Here is a 24,684-nt window from a genome sequence, read left to right on the forward strand (position 1 = left end):
TACTTCATGTAGAAAGCTCCTTTATTTGTTTCAATCGGTCGCTGTTCTTAGCTGCTACAGCAGCCCACGGCTAAAATATTTTTTTGCGAAGAGGTGACATTTTCACCTCCTTAGCCAATAGCCGTGCGGTAAATCCGGCTCCCATGGGCACCAAGCCGGATTTACCGCACGGCTATTAGCTAAGAGGTGAAAACGTCACCTATTAGCAAAATTTTTTTTTTAGCCGTGGGCTGCTGTAGCAGCTAAGAACAGCGACCGATTGAAACAAATAAAGGAGCTTTCTACATGAAGTGTCTTATATAGTTCATGAATGAAAGTCCCCTTTATTTGTTTCAATAGTAAATCCCATCGGATTTACTTTCACTTTAAGCTCAGAGATGTAAAAATGTTCAGCTGTAAAGGGGTTAATTAATGGCATGCCATTACTAGTCATGTGCCCCGGGTCAATTCCTGGGCATATCTTGGTGGCAGTATTCATCTACAGTATGTGTTGTTGCAGGCAGGAGTGGTAGATAAAATAAGTAGTTATGAACTTGTAGGATTTGTCAAGTAAATGAAATCTAAAATGTACCACCACAATGTGTAACGGTGTATAATATAAGGATGCAGGTACCTAAAGGCTTATTATAGTAAATATGAAATATTTAAAGGGACATAAAACATTCTTTCATGGTTCAGATAGAGATTAAAATTAAAACCCCTCAAAACTTTCCAGTTTACTTCAGTCATCAAATTTACTTTGTTCTTGGAGTCCTTTGCTGAAAAGCAGGTAGGAACTTGTAGGAGCGTGCATGTAAATGGAGCAATATATGGCAGAAGTTTAATAAGTTATACATTTGCTAAAACAGTAGGTGTCAGCAGTGTTTTCTGTGTAGGTACATACCTATCTTATATCTCTTTAACAAAAAAATACTATGACTACAAAGTAAATTTTAATAATAGAAGTAAATGGAAAACTTTGTTTTTTTTTAAATTTCACGCTCTGTCTGAATCTTGAAAGAAAACAAAAATAGGTTTCATGTCCCTTTTTAAACGGACTCCTGTTTTTCTTAGTCTTCTAAAGTGTTGCACTCCCTAAGGGTTAAAATAAAAATATTTATGTTCAATTTGTGATACCAAAATGTTTTCAAAAGTTAACTGTTTACAGGACATCTCATTGTTTAATGAGTTAATAAAATTACTTTGAGAAAAATGTCCTTTCCTAAAGGATTTGTTTGTACATCCCCTTATAACTGTTAGAGGAGGGGAGAATCTGTGATGTTTTGGCTAATAGAATGCTATGGCGGCTGATGCCTTCCTCTTACGTCAGCTGACAGCATTTTCCTCAGAGTGAAGAGATTTGTTGAAAGGAGAATAGAAAGGCATGCACATATAACAGGATAAAACCATGCAGGATAGAGCGACATGGAGACTGCATATAAAGTTGTAGAATACGTTTGGAAGCAAATAGGAGGTGAAGAGACAGAATGAATAATTTTCCTTAAAGGGATATAACATTTTTCAGACAGATGCACCCCCCCCCCAATTTACTACTTTTTATCAAATTTAACAGCAAGATACATTCAGGAGTATACAAGTCATAAGAACTAAACAGCAGCAGTTTCTATAACAATGTTGAGCACTATATGGCAGCCTTGTGTTACTTAAAACACATGCACAGTCTTTTGTCTACATAGGGTTGAAGTAAATGTTATTATAGAATTTTTCTCCAACATAGGTGTGTCCGGTCCACGGCGTCATCCTTACTTGTGGGATATTCTCTTCCCCAACAGGAAATGGCAAAGAGCCCAGCAAAGCTGGTCACATGATCCCTCCTAGGCTCCGCCTTCCCCAGTCATTCTCTTTGCCGTTGTACAGGCAACATCTCCACGGAGATGGCTTAGAGTTTTTTGGTGTTTAAATGTAGTTTTTATTCTTCAATCAAGAGTTTGTTATTTTAAAATAGTGCTGGTATGTACTATTTACTCTGAAACAGGAAAGAGATGAAGATTTCTGTTTGTAAGAGGAAAATGATTTTAGCAACCGTTACTAAAATCGATGGCTGTTTCCACACAGGACTGTTGAGAGGAATTAACTTCAGTTGGGGGAAACAGTGAGCAGACTTTTGCTGCTTGAGGTATGACACATTTCTAACAAGACTCGGTAATGCTGGAAGCTGTCATTTTCCCTATGGGAACCGGTAAGCCATTTTCTTAGTTTAAGTAAAAGAATAAAGGGCTTCATTAGGGCTTAAAAAACTGGTAGACATTTTTCTGGGCTAAAACGATTACTTTACTAAGTATATTTGGCAGATTATTACTTTTAATAGTTGTTAAATCTTGGGGATTGTTTTAATAAAAACGGCAGGCACTGTATTGGACACCTTTTTCACTGGGGGCCTTTTCTAGTCATAGACAGAGCCTCATTTTCGCGCCTTTAATGCGCAGTTGTTTTTGGAAAGCATGGCATGCAGATGCATGTGTGAGGAGCTAAGAACCACTGAAAAAGCTTATAGAAGGCATCATTTGGTATCGTATTCCCCTCTGGGCTTGGTTGGGTCTCAGCAAAGCAGATACCTGGGACTGTATAGGGGTTAATTGTAAAAACGGCTCCGGTTCCGTTATTTTAAGGGTTAAAGCTTTCAAATTTGGTGTGCCATACTTTTAAGGCTTTAAGTTACTGTGGTGAAATTTTGGTGAAATTTGAACAATTCCTTCATACTTTTTCACATATTCAGTAATAAAGTGTGTTCAGTTTAAAATTTAAAGGGACAGTAACGGTTTTATTGTAAAACGTTTTTTGTGCTTTGTTGACAAGTTTAAGCCTGTTTAACATGTCTGAACCATCAGATAACGATGTTCTATATGTATGAAAGCCAATGTGTCTCCCCATTTAAATATATGTGATATATTTGTGTCATAATGTCCAAACAAAGTAGGGATAATAATGCCATAGATATGATATTGCCCAAGATGATTCCTCTAATGAGGGGAGTAAGCATGGTACTGCATCATCCCCTTCTGTGTCTACACCAGTTTTGCCCACACAAGAGGCCCCTAGTACATCTAGTGCGCCAATACTTATTACCATACAAATTAATATCAGAGAAAGCGTGATTGCTCTGTTTTAAACACTGAAGAGCATGAGGACGCTGATGATAATGGTTCTGACATACCCTCACACCTATCTGAAGGGGCCAGGAGGGAGGTTTTGTCTGAGGGAGAAATTTCAGATTCAGGGAAAATTTCTCAACAAGCAGAACCTGATATTGTAACTTTTAAATTTAAATTTCAACATCTCCACGCACTACTTAAGGAGGTATTATCTACTCTGGATGATTGTGACAATTTGGTCATTCCAGAGAAATTAGGTAAGATGGACAAGTTCCTAGAGGTTCCGGTGCCCCCCGATGTTTTTCCTATACCCAAGCGGGTGGCGGACATAGTAAATAAGGAGTGGGAAAGGCCCGGCATACCCTTTGTCCTCCCCCTATATTTAAGAAATTAGTTCCTATGGTCGACCCCAGAAAGGACTTATAGCATACAGTCCCCAAGGTCGAGGGGGCGGTTTCTACTCTAAACAAACGCACTTCTATTCCTATAGAAGATAGTTGTGCTTTCAAGATCCTATTGATTAAAGGTTAGAGGGTTTGCTTAAAAAGATGTTTCTTCAGCAAGGTTACCTTCTACAACCAATTTCATGCATTGTTCCTGTCACTACAGCTGCGTGTTTCTGGTTCGAAGAACTAGAAAAGTCGCTTAATAAAGAATCTTCGTACGAGGAGATTTTGGACAGAGTTCAATCTCTTAAATTGGCTAACTCTTTTTTATTTTAGATGCCGCTTTGCAATTAGCTAGATTAGCGGCAAATAATTCAGGGTTTGCTATCATGGCGCGCAGAGCGCTTTTGCTTAACATCCCTTTCAAGGGTAAAACACTGTTTGGCCCTGACTTGAAAGAGATTATTTCAGGCATCACTGGGGGAAAGGGCCACGCCCTTCCTCTGGATAGGTCTTTTAAGGCTAAAAAGAAGCCAAATTTTCGTCCCTTTCGCAGAAACGGACCAGCCTCAAATTCTACACCCTCTAAGCAAGAGGGTAATACTTCTCAAACCAAGCCAGCCTGGAGGCCGATGCAAGGCTGGAACAAGGGTAAGCAGGCCAAGTCACCTGCCACTGCTACCAAAACAGCATGAAGTGTTGGCCCCCGATCTGGGAAGGATCTGGTGGGGGGCAGACTTTCTCTCTTTGCTCAGGCTGGGGCAAGAGATGTTCAGGATCCTTGGGCGCTAGAAATAGTTTCTCAAGGTTATCTCCTGGAATTCAGGGAACTACTCCCAAGGGGAAGGTTCCACGGGTCTCAATTATCTTCGAACAGGCATTCTTACACTGTGTAGAAGACCTGTCAAGCATGGGAGTGATTCATCCTGTTCCAGTAGGAGAACAAGGGATGGGTTTTTACTCCAACCTGTTCATAATTCCCAAAAAAGAGGGAACATTCAGACCTATTTTAGATCTCAAGATTCTAAACAAGTTTCTAAGGGTTTCATCATTCAAAATGGAAACCATTCGAACGATCCTTCCTACCATCCAGGAAGGTCAATTCATGACCACGGTGGACTTAAAGGATGAGTACCTACGTATTCCTATCCACAAGGAACATTTTCGGTTCCTAAGGTTCGCCTTTCTGGACAAGCATTACCTGTGGCACTTCCATTCGGATTAGCCACTGCTCCAAGGATTTTCACAAGGGTACTAGGGTCCCTTCTAGCGGTGCTAAGACCAAGGGGCATTGCAGTAGTACCTTACTTGGACGACCTCCTGATTCAAGTGTCGTCTCTGTCAAAAGCAAGGGCTCATACGGACATTGTCCTAGCCTTTCTCAGATCTCACAGGTGGAAAGTGAACATAGAAAAAAGTTCTCTGTCCCCGTCAACAAGAGTTCCCTTCTTGGGAACAATAATAGTTTCCTTAGAAATGAAGGTTTTTCTGACAGAGGCCAGAAAATCAAAACTTCTAAGCTCTTGTCAGGTACTTCATTCTGTTCTTCTTCCTTCCATAGCGCAGTCCATGGAAGTAATAGGGTTGATGGTTGCGGCAATGGACATAGTTCCTTTTGCACGAATTCATCTAAGACCATTGCACCTGGGCATGCTCAGACTGTGGAATGGGGATTATACAGACTTGTCTCCGACGATACAAGTAGATCAAATAACCAGAGATTCACTCCGTTGGTGGCTGACCCTGGACAACCTGTCACAGGGAATGAGCTTCCGCAGACCAGAATAGGTCATTGTCACGACCGACGCCAGTCTGGTGGGCTGGGGCGCGGTCTGGGAACCCCTGAAAACTCAGGGTCTATGGTTTCGGGAAGACTCTCTTCTCCCGATAAACATAATGGAACTGAGAGCGATATTCAATGCTCTCAAGGCTTGGCCTCGACTAGCAAAGGCCAAATTCATAAGGTTTCAATCAGTCATCATGACGACTGTTACATATATCAACCATCAGGGGGTAACAAGGAGTTCCCTGGCGATGGAGGAGCATCCGGGGGAGTGGGAACTCCATCTGGAAATCTTTGCCCAAATAACTCAATTATGGGGCATTCCAGACTTGGTTCTGATGGCCTCTCGTCAGAACTTCATGGTCCCTTGTTACGGGTCCAAATCCAGGGATCCCAAGGCGACTCTATTGGATACAATAGTAGCACCTTGGATCTTCAACCTAGCTTATGTATTCCCACCGTTTCCTCTCATTCCCAGGCTGGTAGCCAGGATCAATCTGGAGAGGGCTTCGGTGACCTTGATAGTTCCTGTGTGGCCACGCAGGACTTGGTATGCAGACCTGGTGAATGTGTCATCGGCTCCACCATGGAAGCTACCTTTGAGACAGGACCTTCTTATTCAGGGTCCATTCGAACATCCGAATCTGGTTTTCCTCCAACTGACTGCTTGGAGTTTGAACGCTTGATTTTATCAAAGCGTGGGTTTTCAGATTCTGTAATAGATACTCTTATTCAGGCTAGAAAGCCTGTAACTAGAAAAATTTACCATAATATATGGAAAAAATATATCTGTTGGTGTGAATCTAAAGGATTCCCATGGAACAAGATAAAAATTCCTAAGATTCTTTCCTTTCTACAAGAAGGTTTGGAGAAAGGATTTTCTGCGAGTTCTCTGAAGGGACAGATCTCTGCTTTATCTGTTTTACTTCACAAAAGGCTGGCAGCTGTGCCAGACGTTTAAGCGTTTGTTCAGGCTCTGGTTAGAATCAAGCCTGTTTACAGACCTTTGACTCTTCCCTGGAGTCTTAATCTAGTTCTTTCAGTTCTTCAAGGGGTTCCGTTTGAACCCTTACATTCCATAGATATTAAGTTATTATCTTGGAAAGTTTTGTTTTAGGTTGCAATTTCTTCTGCTAGAAGAGTTTCTGAGTTATCTGCTCTGCAGTGTTCTCCGCCCTATCTGGTCCATGCAGATAAGGTGGTTTTTACGTACTGAGCCTGGTTTTCTTCCGAAGGTTGTTTCCAACAAAAATATATTAACCAGGAGATAGTTGTACCTTCTTTGTGTCCGAATCCAGTTTCATAGAAGGAACGTTTGTTACACAATTTGGACGTTGTCCGTGCTCTAAAATTCTATTTAGATGCTACAAAGGATTTCAGACAAACATCTTCCTTGTTTGTTGTTTATTCTGGTAAAAGGAGAGGTCAAAAAGCAACTTCTACCTCTCTATCTTTTTGGCTTAAAAGCATCATCAGATTGGCTTATGAGACTGCCGGACGGCAGCCTCCTGAAAGAATCACAGCTCATTCCACTAGGGCCGTGGCTTCCACATGGGCCTTCAAGAACGAGGCTTCTGTTGATCAGATATGTAAGGCAGCGACTTGGTCTTCACTGCACACTTTTACCAAATTTTACAAATTTGATACTTTTGCTTCTTCTGAGGCTATTTTTGGGAGAAAGGTTTTGCAAACCGTGGTGCCTTCCATCTAGGTGACCTGATTTGCTCCCTCCCATCATCCGTGTCCTAAAGCTTTGGTATTGGTTCCCACAAGTAAGGATGACGCCGTGGACCGGACACACCTATGTTGGAGAAAACAGAATTTATGCTTACCTGATAAATTACTTTCTACAACGGTGTGTCCGGTCCACGGCCCGCCCTGGTTTTTTAATCAGGTCTGATAATTTATTTTCTTTAACTACAGTCACCACGGTATCATATGATTTCTCCTATGCAAATATTCCTCCTTTACGTCGGTCGAATGACTGGGGAAGGCGGAGCCTAGGAGGGATCATGTGACCAGCTTTGCTGGGCTCTTTGCCATTTCCTGTTGGGGAAGAGAATATCCCACAAGTAAGGATGACGCCGTGGACCGGACACACCGTTGGAGAAAGTAATTTATCAGGTAAGCATAAATTCTGTTTTTTTTTAAACTGGTTAACATTTCATGCTCTGATTTATCAAAGCAATTTTTTTTGTAACACAGATACTGATTGGTAAGTGTGCAATGTGCAGAGTTTTTTTGTTTTTTTTTACTCTTGCATGCTGTGCACCTTTAACAAACTACATTGTTATTAACTTCTATATCCCTTTAAGGCTGCCATGTATTTAAAGGCACATAAAACAGTTTGAATTAAAGTAAATGTAAATTTTGATGCTAAAGTGCCCGGTTTTTAAAAATTTGATTAAAAACAGGGGCACTTTAATTCATAAAAAATTACATTTCACTCCTGTTGTGAAAAATAACTTACCTTTTACTCTTGACTGCTGCTCCATCTTCCTCCACCCGTTGCAAAGCCTCTGCCTGGGTCTAAAATGAGGAATCCGGCTTCCTCCACTCACGGCATTGAATCAGACACTGATTCCCAGGGGGGGGGGGGAAAGCCGTGATTGGAGGATGACCCATCCATCATTTCTGACATCAGAAATGGCTTGCGACGACCGGAGGAAGCTGGAGCAGCTGTCAAGAGTAAAAGGTAAGGTTGTGATTTTTTTTTTTTTTTTTCACAACAGGAGTGAAATGTAAATTTTGATGAATTAAAGTGCCCCTGTTTTTAATTGAATTTTTAAAAACTGGGCACTTTATCATCAAAATTTACATTCACTTTAACATAAAAATCACATGAAAGCAAAGAATACATATATATACATACACACACACACACACAGTTGGTATTTGTAATTTTTATTGTAAGCTGTTTTGGAATTAAAAGAAAAATGACCACCTCAACTGTAGGGTATTGCATTTATATATATATATATATATATATATATATATATATATATATATATATATATATATATATATATATATATATATATATATATATATATATATATATATATATATGTATGTATATATATATGTATATTAGGGCTGCACGATTAATCGCAAAAGAGTACGCAATTTAAAAAAAAAATAAAAGATTGTCATGAAAACGGAGAGGGAGGATGAGAGGCGCACCAGTTTGCAGCCGTGGGCGGACCTGAGAATGCCAGCGATACAGCCATTTTGGAAGAGATTGAAGAGTGTGTGGGAATCATCTGAGAGTGTTGTGTTGGTAGTCGAGCGGTGGTGTAGCTCAAAGTTGTGAGCAATAAAGTGAATATTGTAAAAAAAACTTTAGTGCCTTACTGTTTTTTTTTTTTTTTTTTTTTTTTTTTATACACTTCTGTAACACATAACATTGAGTTTGATTACATATTACAATAATACAATATATTTTATTTATAAATGTTCATTAAGGGTTGCTTGTAGAATGCATTGTGAAGTGAATTGTAAAATATAATATATTCAACATGTTACCAAAATATATAAATAATATCTACTACGTACTGCTCTATCTCTATCATCTATCTAGTAGATAGATTATAGAGGATGAATGATATATAGAGTTACTTACTAGATAGATGATAAATGTAATATTATATTTAGGTGGCTATGCAACGAAGTTGCAGGACAACCTATTTTCTCCAACATTGGTGTGTCCGGTCCACGGCGTCATCCTTACTTGTGGGATATTCTCCTCCCCAACAGGAAATGGCAAAGAGTCCCAGCAAAGCTGGCCATATAGTCCCTCCTAGGCTCCGCCCACCCCAGTCATTCTCTTTGCCGTTGCACAGGCAACATCTCCACGGAGATGGCTAAGAGTTTTTTGGTGTTTAAATGTAGTTTTTATTCTTCTATCAAGTGTTGGTTATTTTAAAATAGTGCTGGTATGTACTATTTACTCTGAAACAGAAAAAGGATGAAGATTTCTGTTTGTAAGAGGAAGATGATTTTAGCAGACAGTAACTAAAATCGATTGCTGTTTCCACACAGGACTGTTGAGATGAAGTAACTTCAGTTGGGGGAAACAGTTAGCAGACCTTTCTGCTTAAGGTATGACTAGCCATATTTCTAACAAGACTGTAATGCTGGAAGGCTGTCATTTCCCCTCATGGGGACCGGTAAGCCATTTTCTTAGTCAAAAACAAACAGAATAAAGGGCTTATTATGGGCTAAAAAACTGGTAGACATTTTTCTGGGCTAAAACGATTGCTTTACTAGGCATATTATGCAGATTCTAACTAATAATTGTTATTATAATCTTGGGGAACGTTTAGAAAAACGGCAGGCACTGTGTTGGACACCTTTTTCAGATGGGGGCCTTTTCTAGTTATAGACAGAGCCTCATTTTCGCGCCATTAATGCGCAGTTGTTTTTGGAGAGCAAGGCATGCAGATGCATGTGTGAGGAGCTAAGAATCACTGAAAAAGCTTATAGAAGGCGTCATTTGGTATCGTATTCCCCTCTGGGCTTGGTTGGGTCTCAGCAAAGCATATAGCTGGGACTGTATAGGGGTTAAATGTAAAAACGGCTCCGGTTCCGTTATTTTAAGGGTTAAAGCTCTGAAATTTGGTGTGCAATACTTTTAATGCTTTAAGACACTGTGGTGAAATTTTGGTAATTTTTGAACAATTCCTTCATACTTTTTCACATATTCAGTAATAAAGTGATTTCAGTTTGAAATTTAAAGAAACAGTAACGGTTTTATTTTAAAACGTTTTTTGTGCTTGATTGACAAGTTTAAGCCTGTTTAACATGTCTGTACCATCAGATAAGCTATGTTCTATATGTATGAAAGCCAATGTGTCTCCCCATTTAAATTTATGTGATAATTGTGCCATAGTGTCCAAACAAAGTAAGGACAGTAATGCCACAGATGATGATATTGCCCAAGATGATTCCTCAAATGAGGGGAGTAAACATGATACTACATCATCCCCTAATGTGTCTACACCAGTTTTGCCCACACAGGAGGCCCCTAGTACATCTAGTGCGCCAATACTTATTACCATGCAACAATTAACGGCTGTAATGGATAAATCCATAGCAAATCTTTTATCCAAAATGCCTACTTATCAGAGAAAGCGCGATTGCTCTGTTTTAAACACTGAAGAGCAGGAGGGCGCTGATGATATTTGTTCTGACATACCCTCACACCAATCTCAAGGGGCCATGAGGGAGGTTTTGTCTGATGGAGAAATCTCAGATTCAGGAAAAATTTCTTATCAAGCTGAAACTGATGTTGTGACATTTAAATTTAAATTAGAACATCTCCGTGCACTGCTTAAGGAGGTGTTATCTACTCTGGATGATTGTGACAATTTGGTCATTCCAGAGAAATTATGTAAGATGGACAAGTTCCTAGAGGTTCCGGTGCCCCCTGACGCTTTTCCTATACCCAAGCGGGTGGCGGACATAGTAAATAAAGAGTGGGAAAGGCCCGGCATACCTTTTGTCCCCCCCCCTATATTTAAGAAATTATTTCCTATAGTCGACCCCAGAAAGGACTTATGGCAGACAGTCCCCAAGGTCGAGGGGGCGGTTTCTACTCTAAACAAACGCACTACTATTCCTATCGAAGACAGTTGTGCTTTTAAAGATCCTATGGATAAAAAATTAGAGGGTTTGCTTAAAAAGATTTTTGTACAGCAAGGGTTCCTTCTACAACCAATTTCATGCATTGTTCCTGTCACTACGGCAGCGTGCTTCTGGTTCGAGGAACTAGAAAAGTCGCTCAGTAGAGAATCTTCGTATGAGGAGGTTATGGACAGAGTTCAAGCACTTAAATTGGCTAACTCTTTTGTTTTAGATGCCGCTTTGCAATTAGCTAGATTAGCGGCAAAAAATTCAGGGTTTGCTATAGTGGCGCGCAGAGCGCTTTGGCTAAAGTCTTGGTCAGCGGATGTGTCATCCAAGACAAAATTGCTTAACATTCCTTTCAAAGGTAAAACATTATTTGGACCAGATTTGAAAGAGATTATTTCAGACATCACTGGAGGAAAGGGCCACGCCCTCCCACAGGATAGGTCTTTTAAGGCTAAAAATAAGCCTAATTTTCGTCCCTTTCGCAGAAACGGACCAGCCTCTAATTCTACATCCTCTAAGCAAGAGGGTAATACTTCACAACCCAAACCAGCCTGGAAACCAATGCAAGGCTGGAACAAGGGTAAGCAGGCCAAGAAGCCTACCACTGCTACCAAAACAGCATGAAGGGATAGCCCCCGATCCGGAACCGGATCTAGTAGGGGGCAGACTCTCTCTCTTTGCTCAGGCTTGGGCAAGAGATGTTCAGGATCCTTGGGCGCTAGAAATAGTTTCTTAAGGTTATCTTCTGGAATTTAAGGAACTACCCCCAAGGGGAAGGTTCCACAGGTCTCAATTATCCTCAAACCTAATAAAGAGACAGGCATTCTTACATTGCGTAGAAGACCTGTTAAAGATGGGAGTGATACATCCAGTTCCAATAAAAGAACAAGGAATGGGATTTTACTCAAATCTGTTCGTAGTTCCCAAAAAAGAGGGAACATTCAGACCAATTTTGGATCTGAAGATCCTAAACAAATTACTCAGGGTTCCATCGTTCAAAATGGAAACCATTCGAACGATCCTTCCCACCATCCAGGAAAGTCAATTTATGACCACCGTGGATTTAAAGGATGCGTACCTACATATTCCTATCCACAAGGAACATCATCAGTTCCTAAGGTTCGCTTTTCTGGACAAGCATTACCAGTTTGTGGCACTTCCATTCGGATTAGCCACTGCTCCGAGAATTTTCACAAAGGTACTAGGGTCCCTTCTAGCGGTTCTAAGACCAAGGGGCATTGCAGTAGTACCTTACTTGGACGACATCCTAATTCAAGCGTCGTCCCTGTCAAAAGCAAAGGCTCATACGGACATCGTCCTAGCCTTTCTCAGATCTCACGGATGGAAGGTGAACAAAGAAAAAATTTATCTGTCCCCGTCAACAAGAGTTCCCTTCTTGGGAACAATAATAGATTCCTTAGAAATGAGGATTTTTCTGACAGAGGTCAGAAAATCAAAACTTCTAAGCTCTTGTCAAGTACTTCATTCTGTTCCTCGTCCTTCCATAGCGCAGTGCATGGAGGTAATAGGTTTGATGGTTGCAACAATGGACATAGTTCCTTTTGCACGAATTCATCTAAGACCATTACAACTGTGCATGCTCAAACAGTGGAATGGGGATTATACAGACTTGTCTCCGATGATTCAAGTAGATCAAAAGACCAGAGATTAACTCCGTTGGTGGCTGACCCTGGACAATCTGTCACAGGGAATGAGCTTCCGCAGACAAGAGTGGGTCATTGTCATGACCGACGCCAGTCTAGTGGGCTGGGGCGCGGTCTGGGAATCCATGAAAGCTCAGGGTTTATGGTCTCGGGAAGAGTCTCTTCTCCCGATAAACATTCTGGAACTGAGAGCGATATTCAATGCTCTCAAAGCTTGGCCTCAACTAGCAAAGGCCAAATTCATAAGGTTTCAATCAGACAACATGACGACTGTTGCATATATCAATCATCAGGGGGGAACAAGGAGTTCCCTGGCGATGAAAGAAGTGACCAAGATAATTCAATGGGCGGAGGATCACTCCTGCCACTTGTCTGCGATCCACATCCCAGGAGTGGAAAATTGGGAAGCGGATTTTCTGAGTCGTCAGACATTCCATCCGGGGGAGTGGGAACTCCATCCGGCAATCTTTGCCCAAATAACTCAATTATGGGGCATTCCAGACATGGATCTGATGGCGTCTCGTCAGAACTTCAAGGTTCCTTGCTACGGGTCCAGATCCAGGGATCCCAAGGCGACTCTAGTAGATGCACTAGTAGCACCTTGGACCTTCAACCTAGCTTATGTATTCCCACCGTTTCCTCTCATTCCCAGGCTGGTAGCCAGGATCAATCAGGAGAGGGCCTCGGTGATCTTGATAGCTCCTGCGTGGCCACGCAGGACTTGGTATGCAGACCTGGTGAATATGTCATCGGCTCCACCATGGAAGCTACCTTTGAGACAGGACCTTCTTGTTCAGGGTCCATTCGAACATCCGAATCTGGTTTCCCTCCAACTGACGGTTTGGAGATTGAACGCTTGATTTTATCAAAGCGTGGGTTTTCAGATTCTGTAATAGATACTCTGATTCAGGCTAGAAAGCCGCCTGTAACTAGAAAAATTTACCATAAAATATGGAAAAAATATATCTGTTGGTGTGAATCCAAAGGATTGCCATGGAACAAGATAAAAATTCCTAAGATTCTATCCTTTCTACAAGAAGGTTTGGAGAAAGGATTATCTGCAAGTTCTCTAAAGGGACAGATTTCTGCTTTATCTGTCTTACTACACAAACGACTGGCAGCTATGCCAGATGTTCAAGCATTTGTTCAGGCTCTGGTTAGGATCAAGCCTGTTTACAGACCTTTGACTCCTCCCTGGAGTTTAAATCTAGTTCTTTCAGTTCTTCAAGGGGTTCCTTTTGAACCCTTACATTCCGTAGATATTAAGTTACTATCTTGGAAAGTTTTGTTTTTGGTTGCAATCTCTTCTGCTAGAAGAGTTTCAGAGTTATCGGCTCTGCAGTGTTCTCCTCCTTATCTGGTGTTCCATGCAGATAAGGTGGTTTTGCGTACTAAGCCTGGTTTTCTTCCTAAAGTTGTTTCTAACAAAAATATTAACCAGGAGATAGTTGTACCTTCTTTGTGTCCGAATCCAGTTTCAAAGAAGGAGCGTTTGTTACACAATTTGGACGTTGTCCGTGCTCTAAAATTCTATTTAGAGGCTACTAAAGATTTCAGACAAACATCATCCTTGTTTGTTGTTTATTCTGGTAAAAGGAGAGGTCAAAAAGCGACTTCTACCTCTCTTTCCTTTTGGCTTAAAAGCATAATCCGTTTGGCTTATGAGACTGCCGGACGGCAGCCTCCTGAAAGAATCACATGCTCACTCCACTAGGGCTGTGGCTTCCACATGGGCCTTCAAGAACGAGGCTTCTGTTGACCAGATATGTAAGGCAGCGACTTGGTCTTCACTGCACACTTTTGCCAAATTTTACAAATTTGATACTTTTGCTTCTTCGGAGGCTATTTTTGGGAGAAAGGTTTTGCAAGCTGTGGTGCCTTCCGTTTAGGTGACCTGATTTGCTCCCTCCCTTCATCCGTGTCCTAAAGCTTTGGTATTGGTTCCCACAAATAAGGATGACGCCGTGGACCGGACACACCAGTGTTGGAGAAAACAGAATTTATGCTTACCTGATAAATTACCTTCTCCAACGGTGTGTCCGGTCCACGGCCCGCCCTGGTTTTTTTTTTTTTTTTTTTTTTTAAGATTTTATTGTAATAAAATAGTAACAATACATACTTCAATAGACATAAATTTCATTAAGAATGTTAACATTTTCCAGGACTTGTTGGAAAGTTCGTATTTTCCAGGTTTAGGTGTTGTAGCTTGACAGTGAGTCCCGCAGTTCCTGGTAATTTAAGGATCATATTTTAAACATAATGTCCACAAAAATGTTATATAGTCTCTGAAGCATGCGTACAAGTTAGTAACAAGGAACAAAAACATTATATTATATATTCGCATTCTGAAAAGGTGTGATAAGCACGGCGTGGGTTTTAACACACAGTCCCACGCCGAAAGTAACCAGAAAGAGAAGTAAGTGCAGGAGAGAAATAAAGACAAGCGGGAGAGGAAGAAAAAAAAAAAAAAAAAAAAAAAAAAAAGGGGGGGGGGGGGGGAAGGTGGGGGAAAGGAAAGGTAAGAGGGAGAGTCATTAGGAGTGAATCGTCAGCTGTTGTCTCGTCAGGGGGGGCCAGAAGCTGGTCCCATGATCCAGCTAGGGCCAGCAAGCCCTCCCTATCTGTAGTTAAACTAAGAGCTGTTATTCAGGTCAGAGATCACTGGTTTCCAAATTTCTAGCATATATTCATGGACCTCTATTTTATCGTCTCTTAAGTATCTGAATCTTTCAAGTTGTAGTAGTTTGTCTACCTGAGACGCCCAGTCTGTTACTGTCGGGGCGGCCGTCTGTTTCCATTTCTTAGGGATAAGGGACTTGGCGCTATTAAGCATTATGTAAAAGAGCTGTTTCGAAGGTTTGTCTTTGAACTTAGGAAGGCCATGAAACAGCAAAAGGCTGGGGGTAAGGTTATTTTAAGTGCGGTTTCTATGATGCTAAAGATCGATTGCCAATAAGGCCCAAGGACACCACAGCCCCACCAGATGTGGAGGAGAGTGCCATGTTCTCCACACCCGCGCCAGCATTTGCCGTCAGTCTGTTTGTATATTTTCTGAATTCTGTCTGGCGTGAGATACCACCCAGACAGAAATTTATAATTGGATTCAATTATTCTCGCTGAGACAGAGGCCTTCACATGGGCGTTTAGTATTTTATGCCAATCTTTGTCTGACGGAGGTGGGTTTAATACCCTGTTCCATCGTCTCACGTATTCGGGTAAAGGGGATTCTTTTGGTGAGAGGATCAAACGGTAAGCTATAGAAATCAGATGCCTTGGTGTGTGAGGAAGTAGGCATAAAGATTCCAAAGTAGTCAATGGTCTAGTCATCTCGCTTGACCTCTTGTATGTTGATAAGAAATGTTGGAGTTGCACGTGATAGAACCAGGGAATGTCAAGGCCAGTGTGTTCAAGGTCTGTTCTACTCTTTATTTTTTTGTTTGTTAAGAGGCGGTGGAAGGTCACTTGTGTGAGTGAAGTTTTGTCGATCGGTAGTCGTTGTAAACAAGTAAAGGGTATATCTGGGTTGTCGCTAAAAGGCGTAAGTGGTGAAGGATTGGAAGTAATGTACGGGTGTTCTGTCAAAGTCCTATCCCACCGAGCGAAGAATTCCCTGAGAAAGGGGAAACTCTCAAGTATTTTGGGTCTAGATTTGGCGGAGATCCATCCCAGAGTCCCCGTGTTCTGTGTTCCTATAATTGTCCTGCATATTTGCACCCAAGTTTTGTCCTTGGAATTATGACACCATTCAACCTGGTGTTGTAGGTTAATGGCTTTCTTGTAGGTAAGTAGATTAGGGACTCCCAATCCCCCCCCTCTTTTGGCAGGTAAAGGGTTTTCCTCGCAATTCGCGGTTTGACCCCTTTCCAAATGAACTCTTCCATCACTCCCTGTAGTCTGTGTAGGTAGTGTGTGGGTAATGGGATCGGGAGGGTCTGGAGGTAATATAGTATCCTGGGCAGGACATTCATTTTTATGATACCTATTCTCCCCAGCCAGGAGACCGGTTTATTTCTCCAAGAAGAGAGGTCTCCTGTAATTTCAGTAAGCAGGTTTAAGTAATTAGCCTCATGTAGTGTGTCTGGGGAAGGGGTGAGGTTGATTCCCAAATATCTGAGGGTGCGGGTTTGTATGCGTAGTGGGCAGAGCTAAGAGAGTTGGCAAATATCTGCTTGGGGGAGGGTAACATTCAGTATTTCTGATTTTGTTGTGTTCAGATGGAAGTTCGAGAACCTACCGTATGTCTCAAATTCTCCCAGTACCTCGGGGAGTGAAGTCAAGGGATCTGTTAACGAAAGTAAGACGTCATCCGCGTACATGGACAACTTGTGCTCCTGGTCTCCTATTTTTAGGCCTTTGATTTTTCCATTATCTCTTATTCTCTGAGCTAAAACCTCCATAACCAGAGCAAACAGCAACGGGGATGATGGGCACCCCTGCCTGGTGCCGTTTGAGATGTTAAAGGGTTCGGATAAAATGTTGTTAACCCTGACCTGAGCTGAGGGGGCCTCATAGAGGGAAAAAATCTTTTGTGTAAATGTGTGCCCAAACCCCATCTTCGACAGGACTGCCTTCAAGAACTTCCAGCTGATCCTGTCGAAGGCTTTTTCGGCGTCGGTAGACACCAGGATCATAGGGATCCTGTTCACTTGTGCATAGTTACTCAATAGGGTAGCTTTTATGGTATTGTCCCTGGCCTCTCGGCCAGGGACAAATCCCACTTGATCTGGGGAGATCAGGCTAGGTAAGAATTTGTTCAGTCTATTGGAAAGAATTTTGGCGTATATCTTTATGTCGACATTAAGAAGTGATATTGGTCGAAAATTTTCAGGCCGGTTTGTCGGTTTGCCTGGTTTCGGGATAGTCGTGATGTGGGCTGTTAACATGGAAGAGGGGAGCCCCTGTGGGGTGTCTAAAGTGTTAAACAAACAGGCCAGGTGAGGGGACAGGATTTGTTTATATAATTTATAATATTTGGCGCTAAAGCCGTCAGGGCCCGGACTTTTGCCAGCTGGCAGATTTTCTATGGTTCGTGTTACCTCCTCCGCGGTTATGGGTGCATTTAGGGTCTCTACATCTGCTTGGGACAAAGAAGGCAATCTGATTGAATCTAAATAGGAACTCAGAGTTGGGGAAGGTGATCTCTCCCCCTTGGCCCAGGAGGTGTGTGAGGAAGTCTGTAGGTTATACAGGTCTTGGTAATATGTCCTTAGTGTTTCTGCGATTGCTGGGCTGTCTGCATGTGTTAAGCCGTTTTTGTCTGTCAATGTATGGATATGTGTTTTTAACTGTTTTCTTTTAAGGGCCCTGGCCAGAAGTTTGCCAGGTTTATCCCCAAATTCGTGAAATTTCTGTTGGTTACGCAGCGCCATTTTCTGGAAATCAAGTGTGTGGATGTCCTGAAGTTCCCTCCTAGCCCCATTAAGTTCCAAGAGCACCAAGGCGTCTGATGGCTGTTTTTTATGTTTTTTTTCTAAGTCGCGTATACTAGCCAAAAGTGTGGAAAACCGAACTCTATTTTGTTTTGCCAGGGTGGCCTTCTGCTTCATGAGTTCACCACGGAGCACACATTTGTGCGCTTCCCATAGTGTGTGTTTAGAGATCTCTGGCGTGTTGTTTATGGTGAAATAGTCAGTGAGCGTAGTTTCTATTTTCCCCCTGAGCAGTTGGTTATTAAGTAGGAAATCATCGAATCGCCAAATGAATGGAAGATCCGGCATGGTCGGCCAACGTAATTTGCATAAAACAGGGGCGTGATCTGACCAGGTCATGGGGAGAATCTGTACTTTCTCTACAGCAGCTAGCGTAGTTTGGTCAGTGAAAATATAATCAATTCTCGTGTACAGGTCATGGGGGTGAGAGAAAAAAGTATAGTCCCGTCTTGTGGGGTATTGTGTTCTCCAAATATCGTGCACTGCCAGTTCCTCGAGTCTAGTGTTACATTGTTTAATGATCTTTTGTGGGATAGAGGCTGACCCCCTAGAAGTATCTAACAGTGGCTCCAGGGGTAGGTTGAAATCCCCTGCAAGGAGCAAAGCACCTTTCTGCGTTTCCAGTATTTTGTTAGTGAGAGCTGTCATAAATTTGTGTTGCCTGGTGTTCGGGAAGTATGCATTAATTAGTGTGACAGGTCTGTTGTACAAGGTGCCTGTTACTATCAGGTAACGGCCCTCTGGATCTTTAACCTCTTGTATCAAGTTAAAGGGTGTAGAGTGTTTGATAATAATTCCCACCCCGTTTCTTTTGGAGGGGCCTGAAGCAAAAAACATGGTTGGGAATCTAGGGTTCGGCCATTTTGGTTCCCTCCCCTTTTTAAAGTGGGTCTCTTGTAAATATACAATGTCACAGTTTAGTCTAGTTATGTCCCTTACCAGATGCGATCTCTTCTCCGGTGTGTTGAGGCCCTTTACATTCAGGGTCATTACCGTCAAGTTCCGTCTGTTCTTGGATTCCATCTTGTTATGAGTCTAGGGACGGGATGGGTTTAGGAACGTAGGAGAAGGGAAAGAGAAAAAAAAAAAAAAAGGGGTGGGGATGAGCGGTTATAGGGGGGGGAAAAGAAAGAGTTGAAGCAGTAAAGCGAAGATCAAAAGAGTAGTGGGGAAAGTACCAGCAGAGTGCTGGAAGCAGTGAGAGAAGTAGAGAAGTATTTGTAATACCCTTCTTGTGTACAGAAGGTGAGAGTGGGAGAATAAGAAAATAAGTGTGGGGTCAGTATCCCCACACCTGATCTGCAATAAAGAGAAAATTATCAGAATTCGAAATTTCAGGAACAACTCGTCCCAAACCAGTACAGGACAAAATATTCTAATTATACATGTATAACTTAAAATGAAGGCTATGGTGCCTCTAAATAAATTTCGGTCATCAGGTTAACTTGCCGTGTGGCATCTATTAGACAGTTTAGAGAGAACCCAGGACAATACACAAAGATGAACATTTGGCAAATAATGTACATTCCAAGTAATACAGTAATTAAATTGGATAAGCCAAACAATAAACTACTGGGGTCAGCCCCGGGGCCCTCTGGTGCCTGATCTGTCTGTTACCAGTATTCATGCCTTAATTGCCTGCTGCCTCCTTAAAAATATCTAGTGGGCCTTGGCGAAGCAGGGCGCCTCTTTACCATAAACCGTTGTGCCGTCTAAATCTCACAAGGTATTGTGAGGCTATAAGAGCTCCCTGCTCAGTACAGACTGGGCCACCGGGGGTCTTCTGGTATTCTTTCCCAGGGCAGTATAAGATTTGTCTCCTACAATCAATATGTCTGCGTTTTAGGCTGTATATATATACTCTAAGTGGTAGGAGGCCGTTTTAAAAACTGCAGCATACCCTGAAAACAGGTAGTATCATTGAACATTCAACCTAGACAAACAACCAGGAGTCATTTAGTGTTTCACAAGAAAAAAAAACAAAGCAAAAAAAAAGAACAACCCATTAAGACAAAAGAAAAGGGCGAAACAATGTACTATGCTCTGAGCTTACAGTCTATAAATTTAGTTGGACACCCACCCAGGGGGCATCCCATTAAAGTCATATACTTATCAGAGTCCACATGTTGCATATCTAGATGTCGTCCCAAGGCAGGGGTGGTATTTTAGATGTCAGGAGACTAGGCAGGTTCTTCTGTCTCCCGAGGAGGGGGGTCTTGTTGAGGGTTATCCGTCAGGTCTGGTGGGGTTATATTGACTCCAAGTATCTTGCAGAACTCAGGGAGATCGGTCAGTGATCTGTAAATTGCTTGTTTGCCGTCTTTAGAGGCTATCAGGCTGACAGGGAATCCCCATTTGTATTGTATCTTCTGGGCTTGTAGTTCAGATGTTATGAACCTGAGGTCCCTTCTTTTTTGCAGGGTAGTTAAGCTCAAGTCGGAGAAGATTTGAAGGGAGATCCCTGCATGTGTTACTTTCTGGAGGTTCCTTGCTCTCTGCATAATGAGGTCTTTGTCTTTATAGCTAAGGAACTTAATTATTATGTCCCTAGGTGGGGCTTTTGGCGGGGGTCTGGGCCTAAGGGCCCTGTGTGCCCTCTCTATGGGTATGTCGGTGGAACTCGGTGTACCTTTTAGGGTGCGGAACAGATCCTGTAGGTATCCCTCTAGTGCAGTGTTGGATACAGACTCAGGGACTCCACGGATCCTAATGTTATTTCGCCGCCCCCTATTATCTAGGTCCTCCACCCTAGAAAGCAGGAATTGTATGTGCTCTTCGTGTTCACTAATGTGCTGTGAGTTAGCTCTCACTTTAGCATGAAGGTTGGCATGTTTATTTTCAAGTGTGTGGACCTGTTGCGTGACTTGATTTATATCCCTCTTTAGGTCAACAAAAAAAGACCTAATTTCTGCTAGGACTTTATTAATATCCTCTTTGGACGAAATGGTATTAAGGTCACTTCTCGTTAAATATTCTTGGGGCTGCTGGGATGTAGAACTAGTGGATTCCATGGCTTCCTGTGAGGGAGAGGGGAGCCTGTTATCCAGTGTTTCTGTAATAGGAGAAGCAGCTTTGAGAAAGTTAGTTAAGCTGGAGGATTTGAGGCCTCTCTCCAGCTTATTGTTTTTCCTGTGGGACATACTGTTGTATGTAATCAAGGGCAGTATCAGTTTGCTGGTGCCTTCTGTTATTTTTCCTTTCCCTTTCTTCCCTCCTCTTTATGTGAGGATTGTTAAAGTTGTGACCTAGCCCGTGGCCTGGGCCCAGTATGTGAGGGTGTTTGGGGCTGTGTCACTCGAGTTATGCTCTGGCTGTTAGGGCAACTGTAAATCTATATTTATGTCTATATTAAATCCATATTTGTTAGGGGGTCGTGAGCAATGTTCAGGTATTGGGTCTCTGTTACCCCGAGAGCGTTTACTTATGAGTCCCTAAGTGCTGATGCAATACGTGTAATACCCTCTGTGTCTTGTGTGCAGTGAAAACCTATACCGGGGCTGTTTGGCATGTAGTGCTGCTCACCAGGTAGCTCCGAGTAGCCGCGATCTCAGCTCCCACCCGCTTCCGGTGGAATGTGTTCACCCGGCACTGTTGTTGCTCTCCGGTTCACTTCCTCTGTAGTCACCCGGTGTTCTCTGTTTGCGGCCCAGCCGCCACTTATCGCTCCAGTAGATTGCTGCCGCTCCGATGTAAGTTGAACACCTCTCCCTGTCAGGTATGTCTGTGTTGCCCACTATGCGCCAGTAGTTTGTTAAGCAAGGGAGTCCTCCCTGCTTTGCTGTCAGTTAGTTTTGAATGGCGCGCAGTCGAGCAGGTCCGGAGCAGGCCTCAGGCAGTCTAGTAGGAAAAGCCAAGTGCCGCTTGTGCCCAGGGCACTAATCGAGACACAAGCCAAGCCACAGTTTATTAGGGAAGGTTTGCCCAAAATTATCTCCTTGGTCTGTGAACGAAAAGTCCCCTTGTTGAAGTGCAGATCAGGTGTAGGGCATCAGAGCCATAGTTTAAGCAGCCATCACCCTGCGTGGCTAGGCTCCGCCCCCGCCCTGGTTTTTTTAATCAGGTCTGATGAATTATTTTCTCTAACTACAGTCACCACGGTATCATATGATTTCTCCTATATATATTTCCTCCTGTCCGTCGGTCGAATGACTGGGGTGGGCGGAGCCTAGGAGGGATCATGTGACCAGCTTTGCTGGGACTCTTTGCCATTTCCTGTTGGGGAGGAGAATATCCCACAAGTAAGGATGACGCCGTGGACCGGACACACCGTTGGAGAAAGTAATTTATCAGGTAAGCATAAATTCTGTTTTTATTGTCAGGATTATTATTATTATTATTTTTATTTGAAATAATTTTTTATTGATATTTAAACAATAAAAAAGAATAAACAAGACCTTCACAGAAGACATAGCCACTTAATGACAGATAGATCAATGAGACCAATATTAGTAGACAGTAACTAAGATTTCCTAAAAGCATTTAAAACATTTACATTTGTATCGCTATATAGATGGAATTAATTGGTCAATTACTCCTTAAATAACAGCCACCATGAATCTTGTCTGTCAGTTTGTCTGGGGGACCTGAGTGGGGTAAGGATACCCCCTCATTCCCATCTTAACCAAAAAAATTATGAAGATCTTGAATACAAAGGGAGTACAGAGAAAATTTGGGAAAATCAAAGGGGGAAGAGAAGAAGATAAGAGGGGAAAATGAAGAAGAGTAAGAAAAGCGTGCCTCCCGACCATGACACACCCAGTGGAATTTTCATCAATAAGGATAATATTATGATTAACCAACGGATTTATAAAGGCATATAAGATCTCTGCTGAATTGGGTCTATTGACAATTCAAACAGTATTATATGGAGTCATGTGTGATCCAATAAAACCAGACTTTGTGAAAAGCTTCCTGAGTGTCTTGTAATATTGCTGCCTGTGCGGACATATTGTATATGTGCCTAATTTTATGTAAAATTTCGTCCCAGAGGGGAGCCCCCTCCTTCCAGTGACGGGCTATACATATACGTGTAGCTGTACATAAAATTTTGATAAATTGATTAATGTCTTTATTAAACTGCCTTAAGCGTACATTCAATAGGGCTTGGTTCATCGACAACTGAATGGGGCTATCTAGTATCCTACTTAAAAGGAGTGATAATTTATTCCAGATTATTTTAGAGTAAGAGCAGTCCCACCACATGTGTTTGTATGTGCCTTCGACTTCAGAACCCCTGTAACAGAGCTTGGACCCCCGTTTAATGGAATGGGAGGTGATAATTGGAGTGAGATACCATCTGAAAATAGTTTTAAGGCAATTTTCCTGCATGTCAGCACTCAACAGGCCTTTACTCGCATTATATATTAAGTTATTCTAGTCGGAAATATCAAAGATATAAAGACCTCTGTTTTCCCACTTCTGTATAGCTGGGATCTGTTCTGAAGGTATGATTACTTTTAGGGGGGTCTTGAGGGATCTGTTAGGGAGAATTTTGAGAGACGAAACGAGTGGACCAAGCTTTGAGCATGTAATCTGTAATTGTGAATTTATTAAGTTTTTGGGTTTGAGCTCTATGTGGGTCCCACAGAGCCAGCTCTTGAGGATATAGTTTATGTCTGACTCCAACGTGGCCCATCTTATCTCATCTTCCGTTTTGTTAAGGAGAGTAGTTTGGGCTAACCTAGCTGCTTGGAAGTAGTGTCTGAGATTTGGTGCACACAGGCCTCCCAGTTGCCTATGTCTCGTAAATATTGGTTTAGGAATTCTAGCTTTTTTAGTCCCTCTTATAAAATTGTTAATGCAAGCTTGGAGATTGTCTAGATCACAATTCGGGATGCCTATCTGTAGGGTCCGAAATAAATATAAAATCTTTGGTAATGCAGACATTTTGATCGCAGATAGACGTCCAAACCAAGAAAATCTCAGTTTGCTCCATTTAGTGAGGTCCTGTTTGATTACTTTATAAATTGGAGGATAGTTGGTTTGGTAAAGTTCCGATGAGTGTTTTGTAAGGTTGATCCCTAGATATTTGAGATGATGTTTTACCCAATTAAACTCAAAGTTTAGTTCTATCAATTTTTTTGTGTGGTCTGGTATAGCAAGAGGCATGGCTTCACATTTTTCAAGGTTCACTTTGTAACCAGATATAGTGGAGAAGTTCCTAAGGGTGTTGTATAAATTTGGCAGAGATATAAGGGGTTTGGTTAGGGAGAGCAAAACGTCGTCTGCAAAAAGAGTGAGTTTGTAAACTGATTGTCCTATTTTAATACCCGTAATGTCGGGAGTTCATAATGTGTTGCGCCAGGGGCTCTATGCAAACAGCAAAAAGCAGAGGGGATAAAGGACAACCCTGTCTCGTCCCATTTAAGACCGCAAATCTGTCAGATTGGTGTCCCATTTCCTTAACGCATGCCGAGGGATATGAATATATACTCTGGATCGCTGTAATAAAAGAACCCCTAAAGCCCATGGTATGTAGTACAGCTTGCATGTACTCCCAGTCGACCCTGTCAAACGCCTGCTCTGCGTCCAGGGATAACAACAGAGAAGGCGTTTTAGAAATATGCAAATCATCTATTAATGATATCATCCTTCTGATATTATCTGGAGCTTCCCTATTTTTAATGAAGCCATCTTGGTCTGGGTGAATTAGTTTTGGGAGCAAGTGTTTTAATCGGTTGGGCAGAATTTTGGTAA

At 42.1% G+C, this 24,684-nt stretch overlaps 1 protein-coding gene across 1 annotated transcript in view; it reads left to right on the forward strand.

Annotated features, from left to right (window-relative positions):
• The window catches only part of CD2AP (CD2 associated protein), a gene marked incomplete at its 3' end in the record, with an annotated part of 687,573 nt that overhangs the window by 27,130 nt on the left and 635,759 nt on the right, over positions 1-24,684 (forward strand).

Source organism: Bombina bombina, chromosome 4 (assembly GCF_027579735.1).
Source record: "Bombina bombina isolate aBomBom1 chromosome 4, aBomBom1.pri, whole genome shotgun sequence".
NCBI classification, from domain to species: Eukaryota; Metazoa; Chordata; class Amphibia; order Anura; family Bombinatoridae; genus Bombina; species Bombina bombina.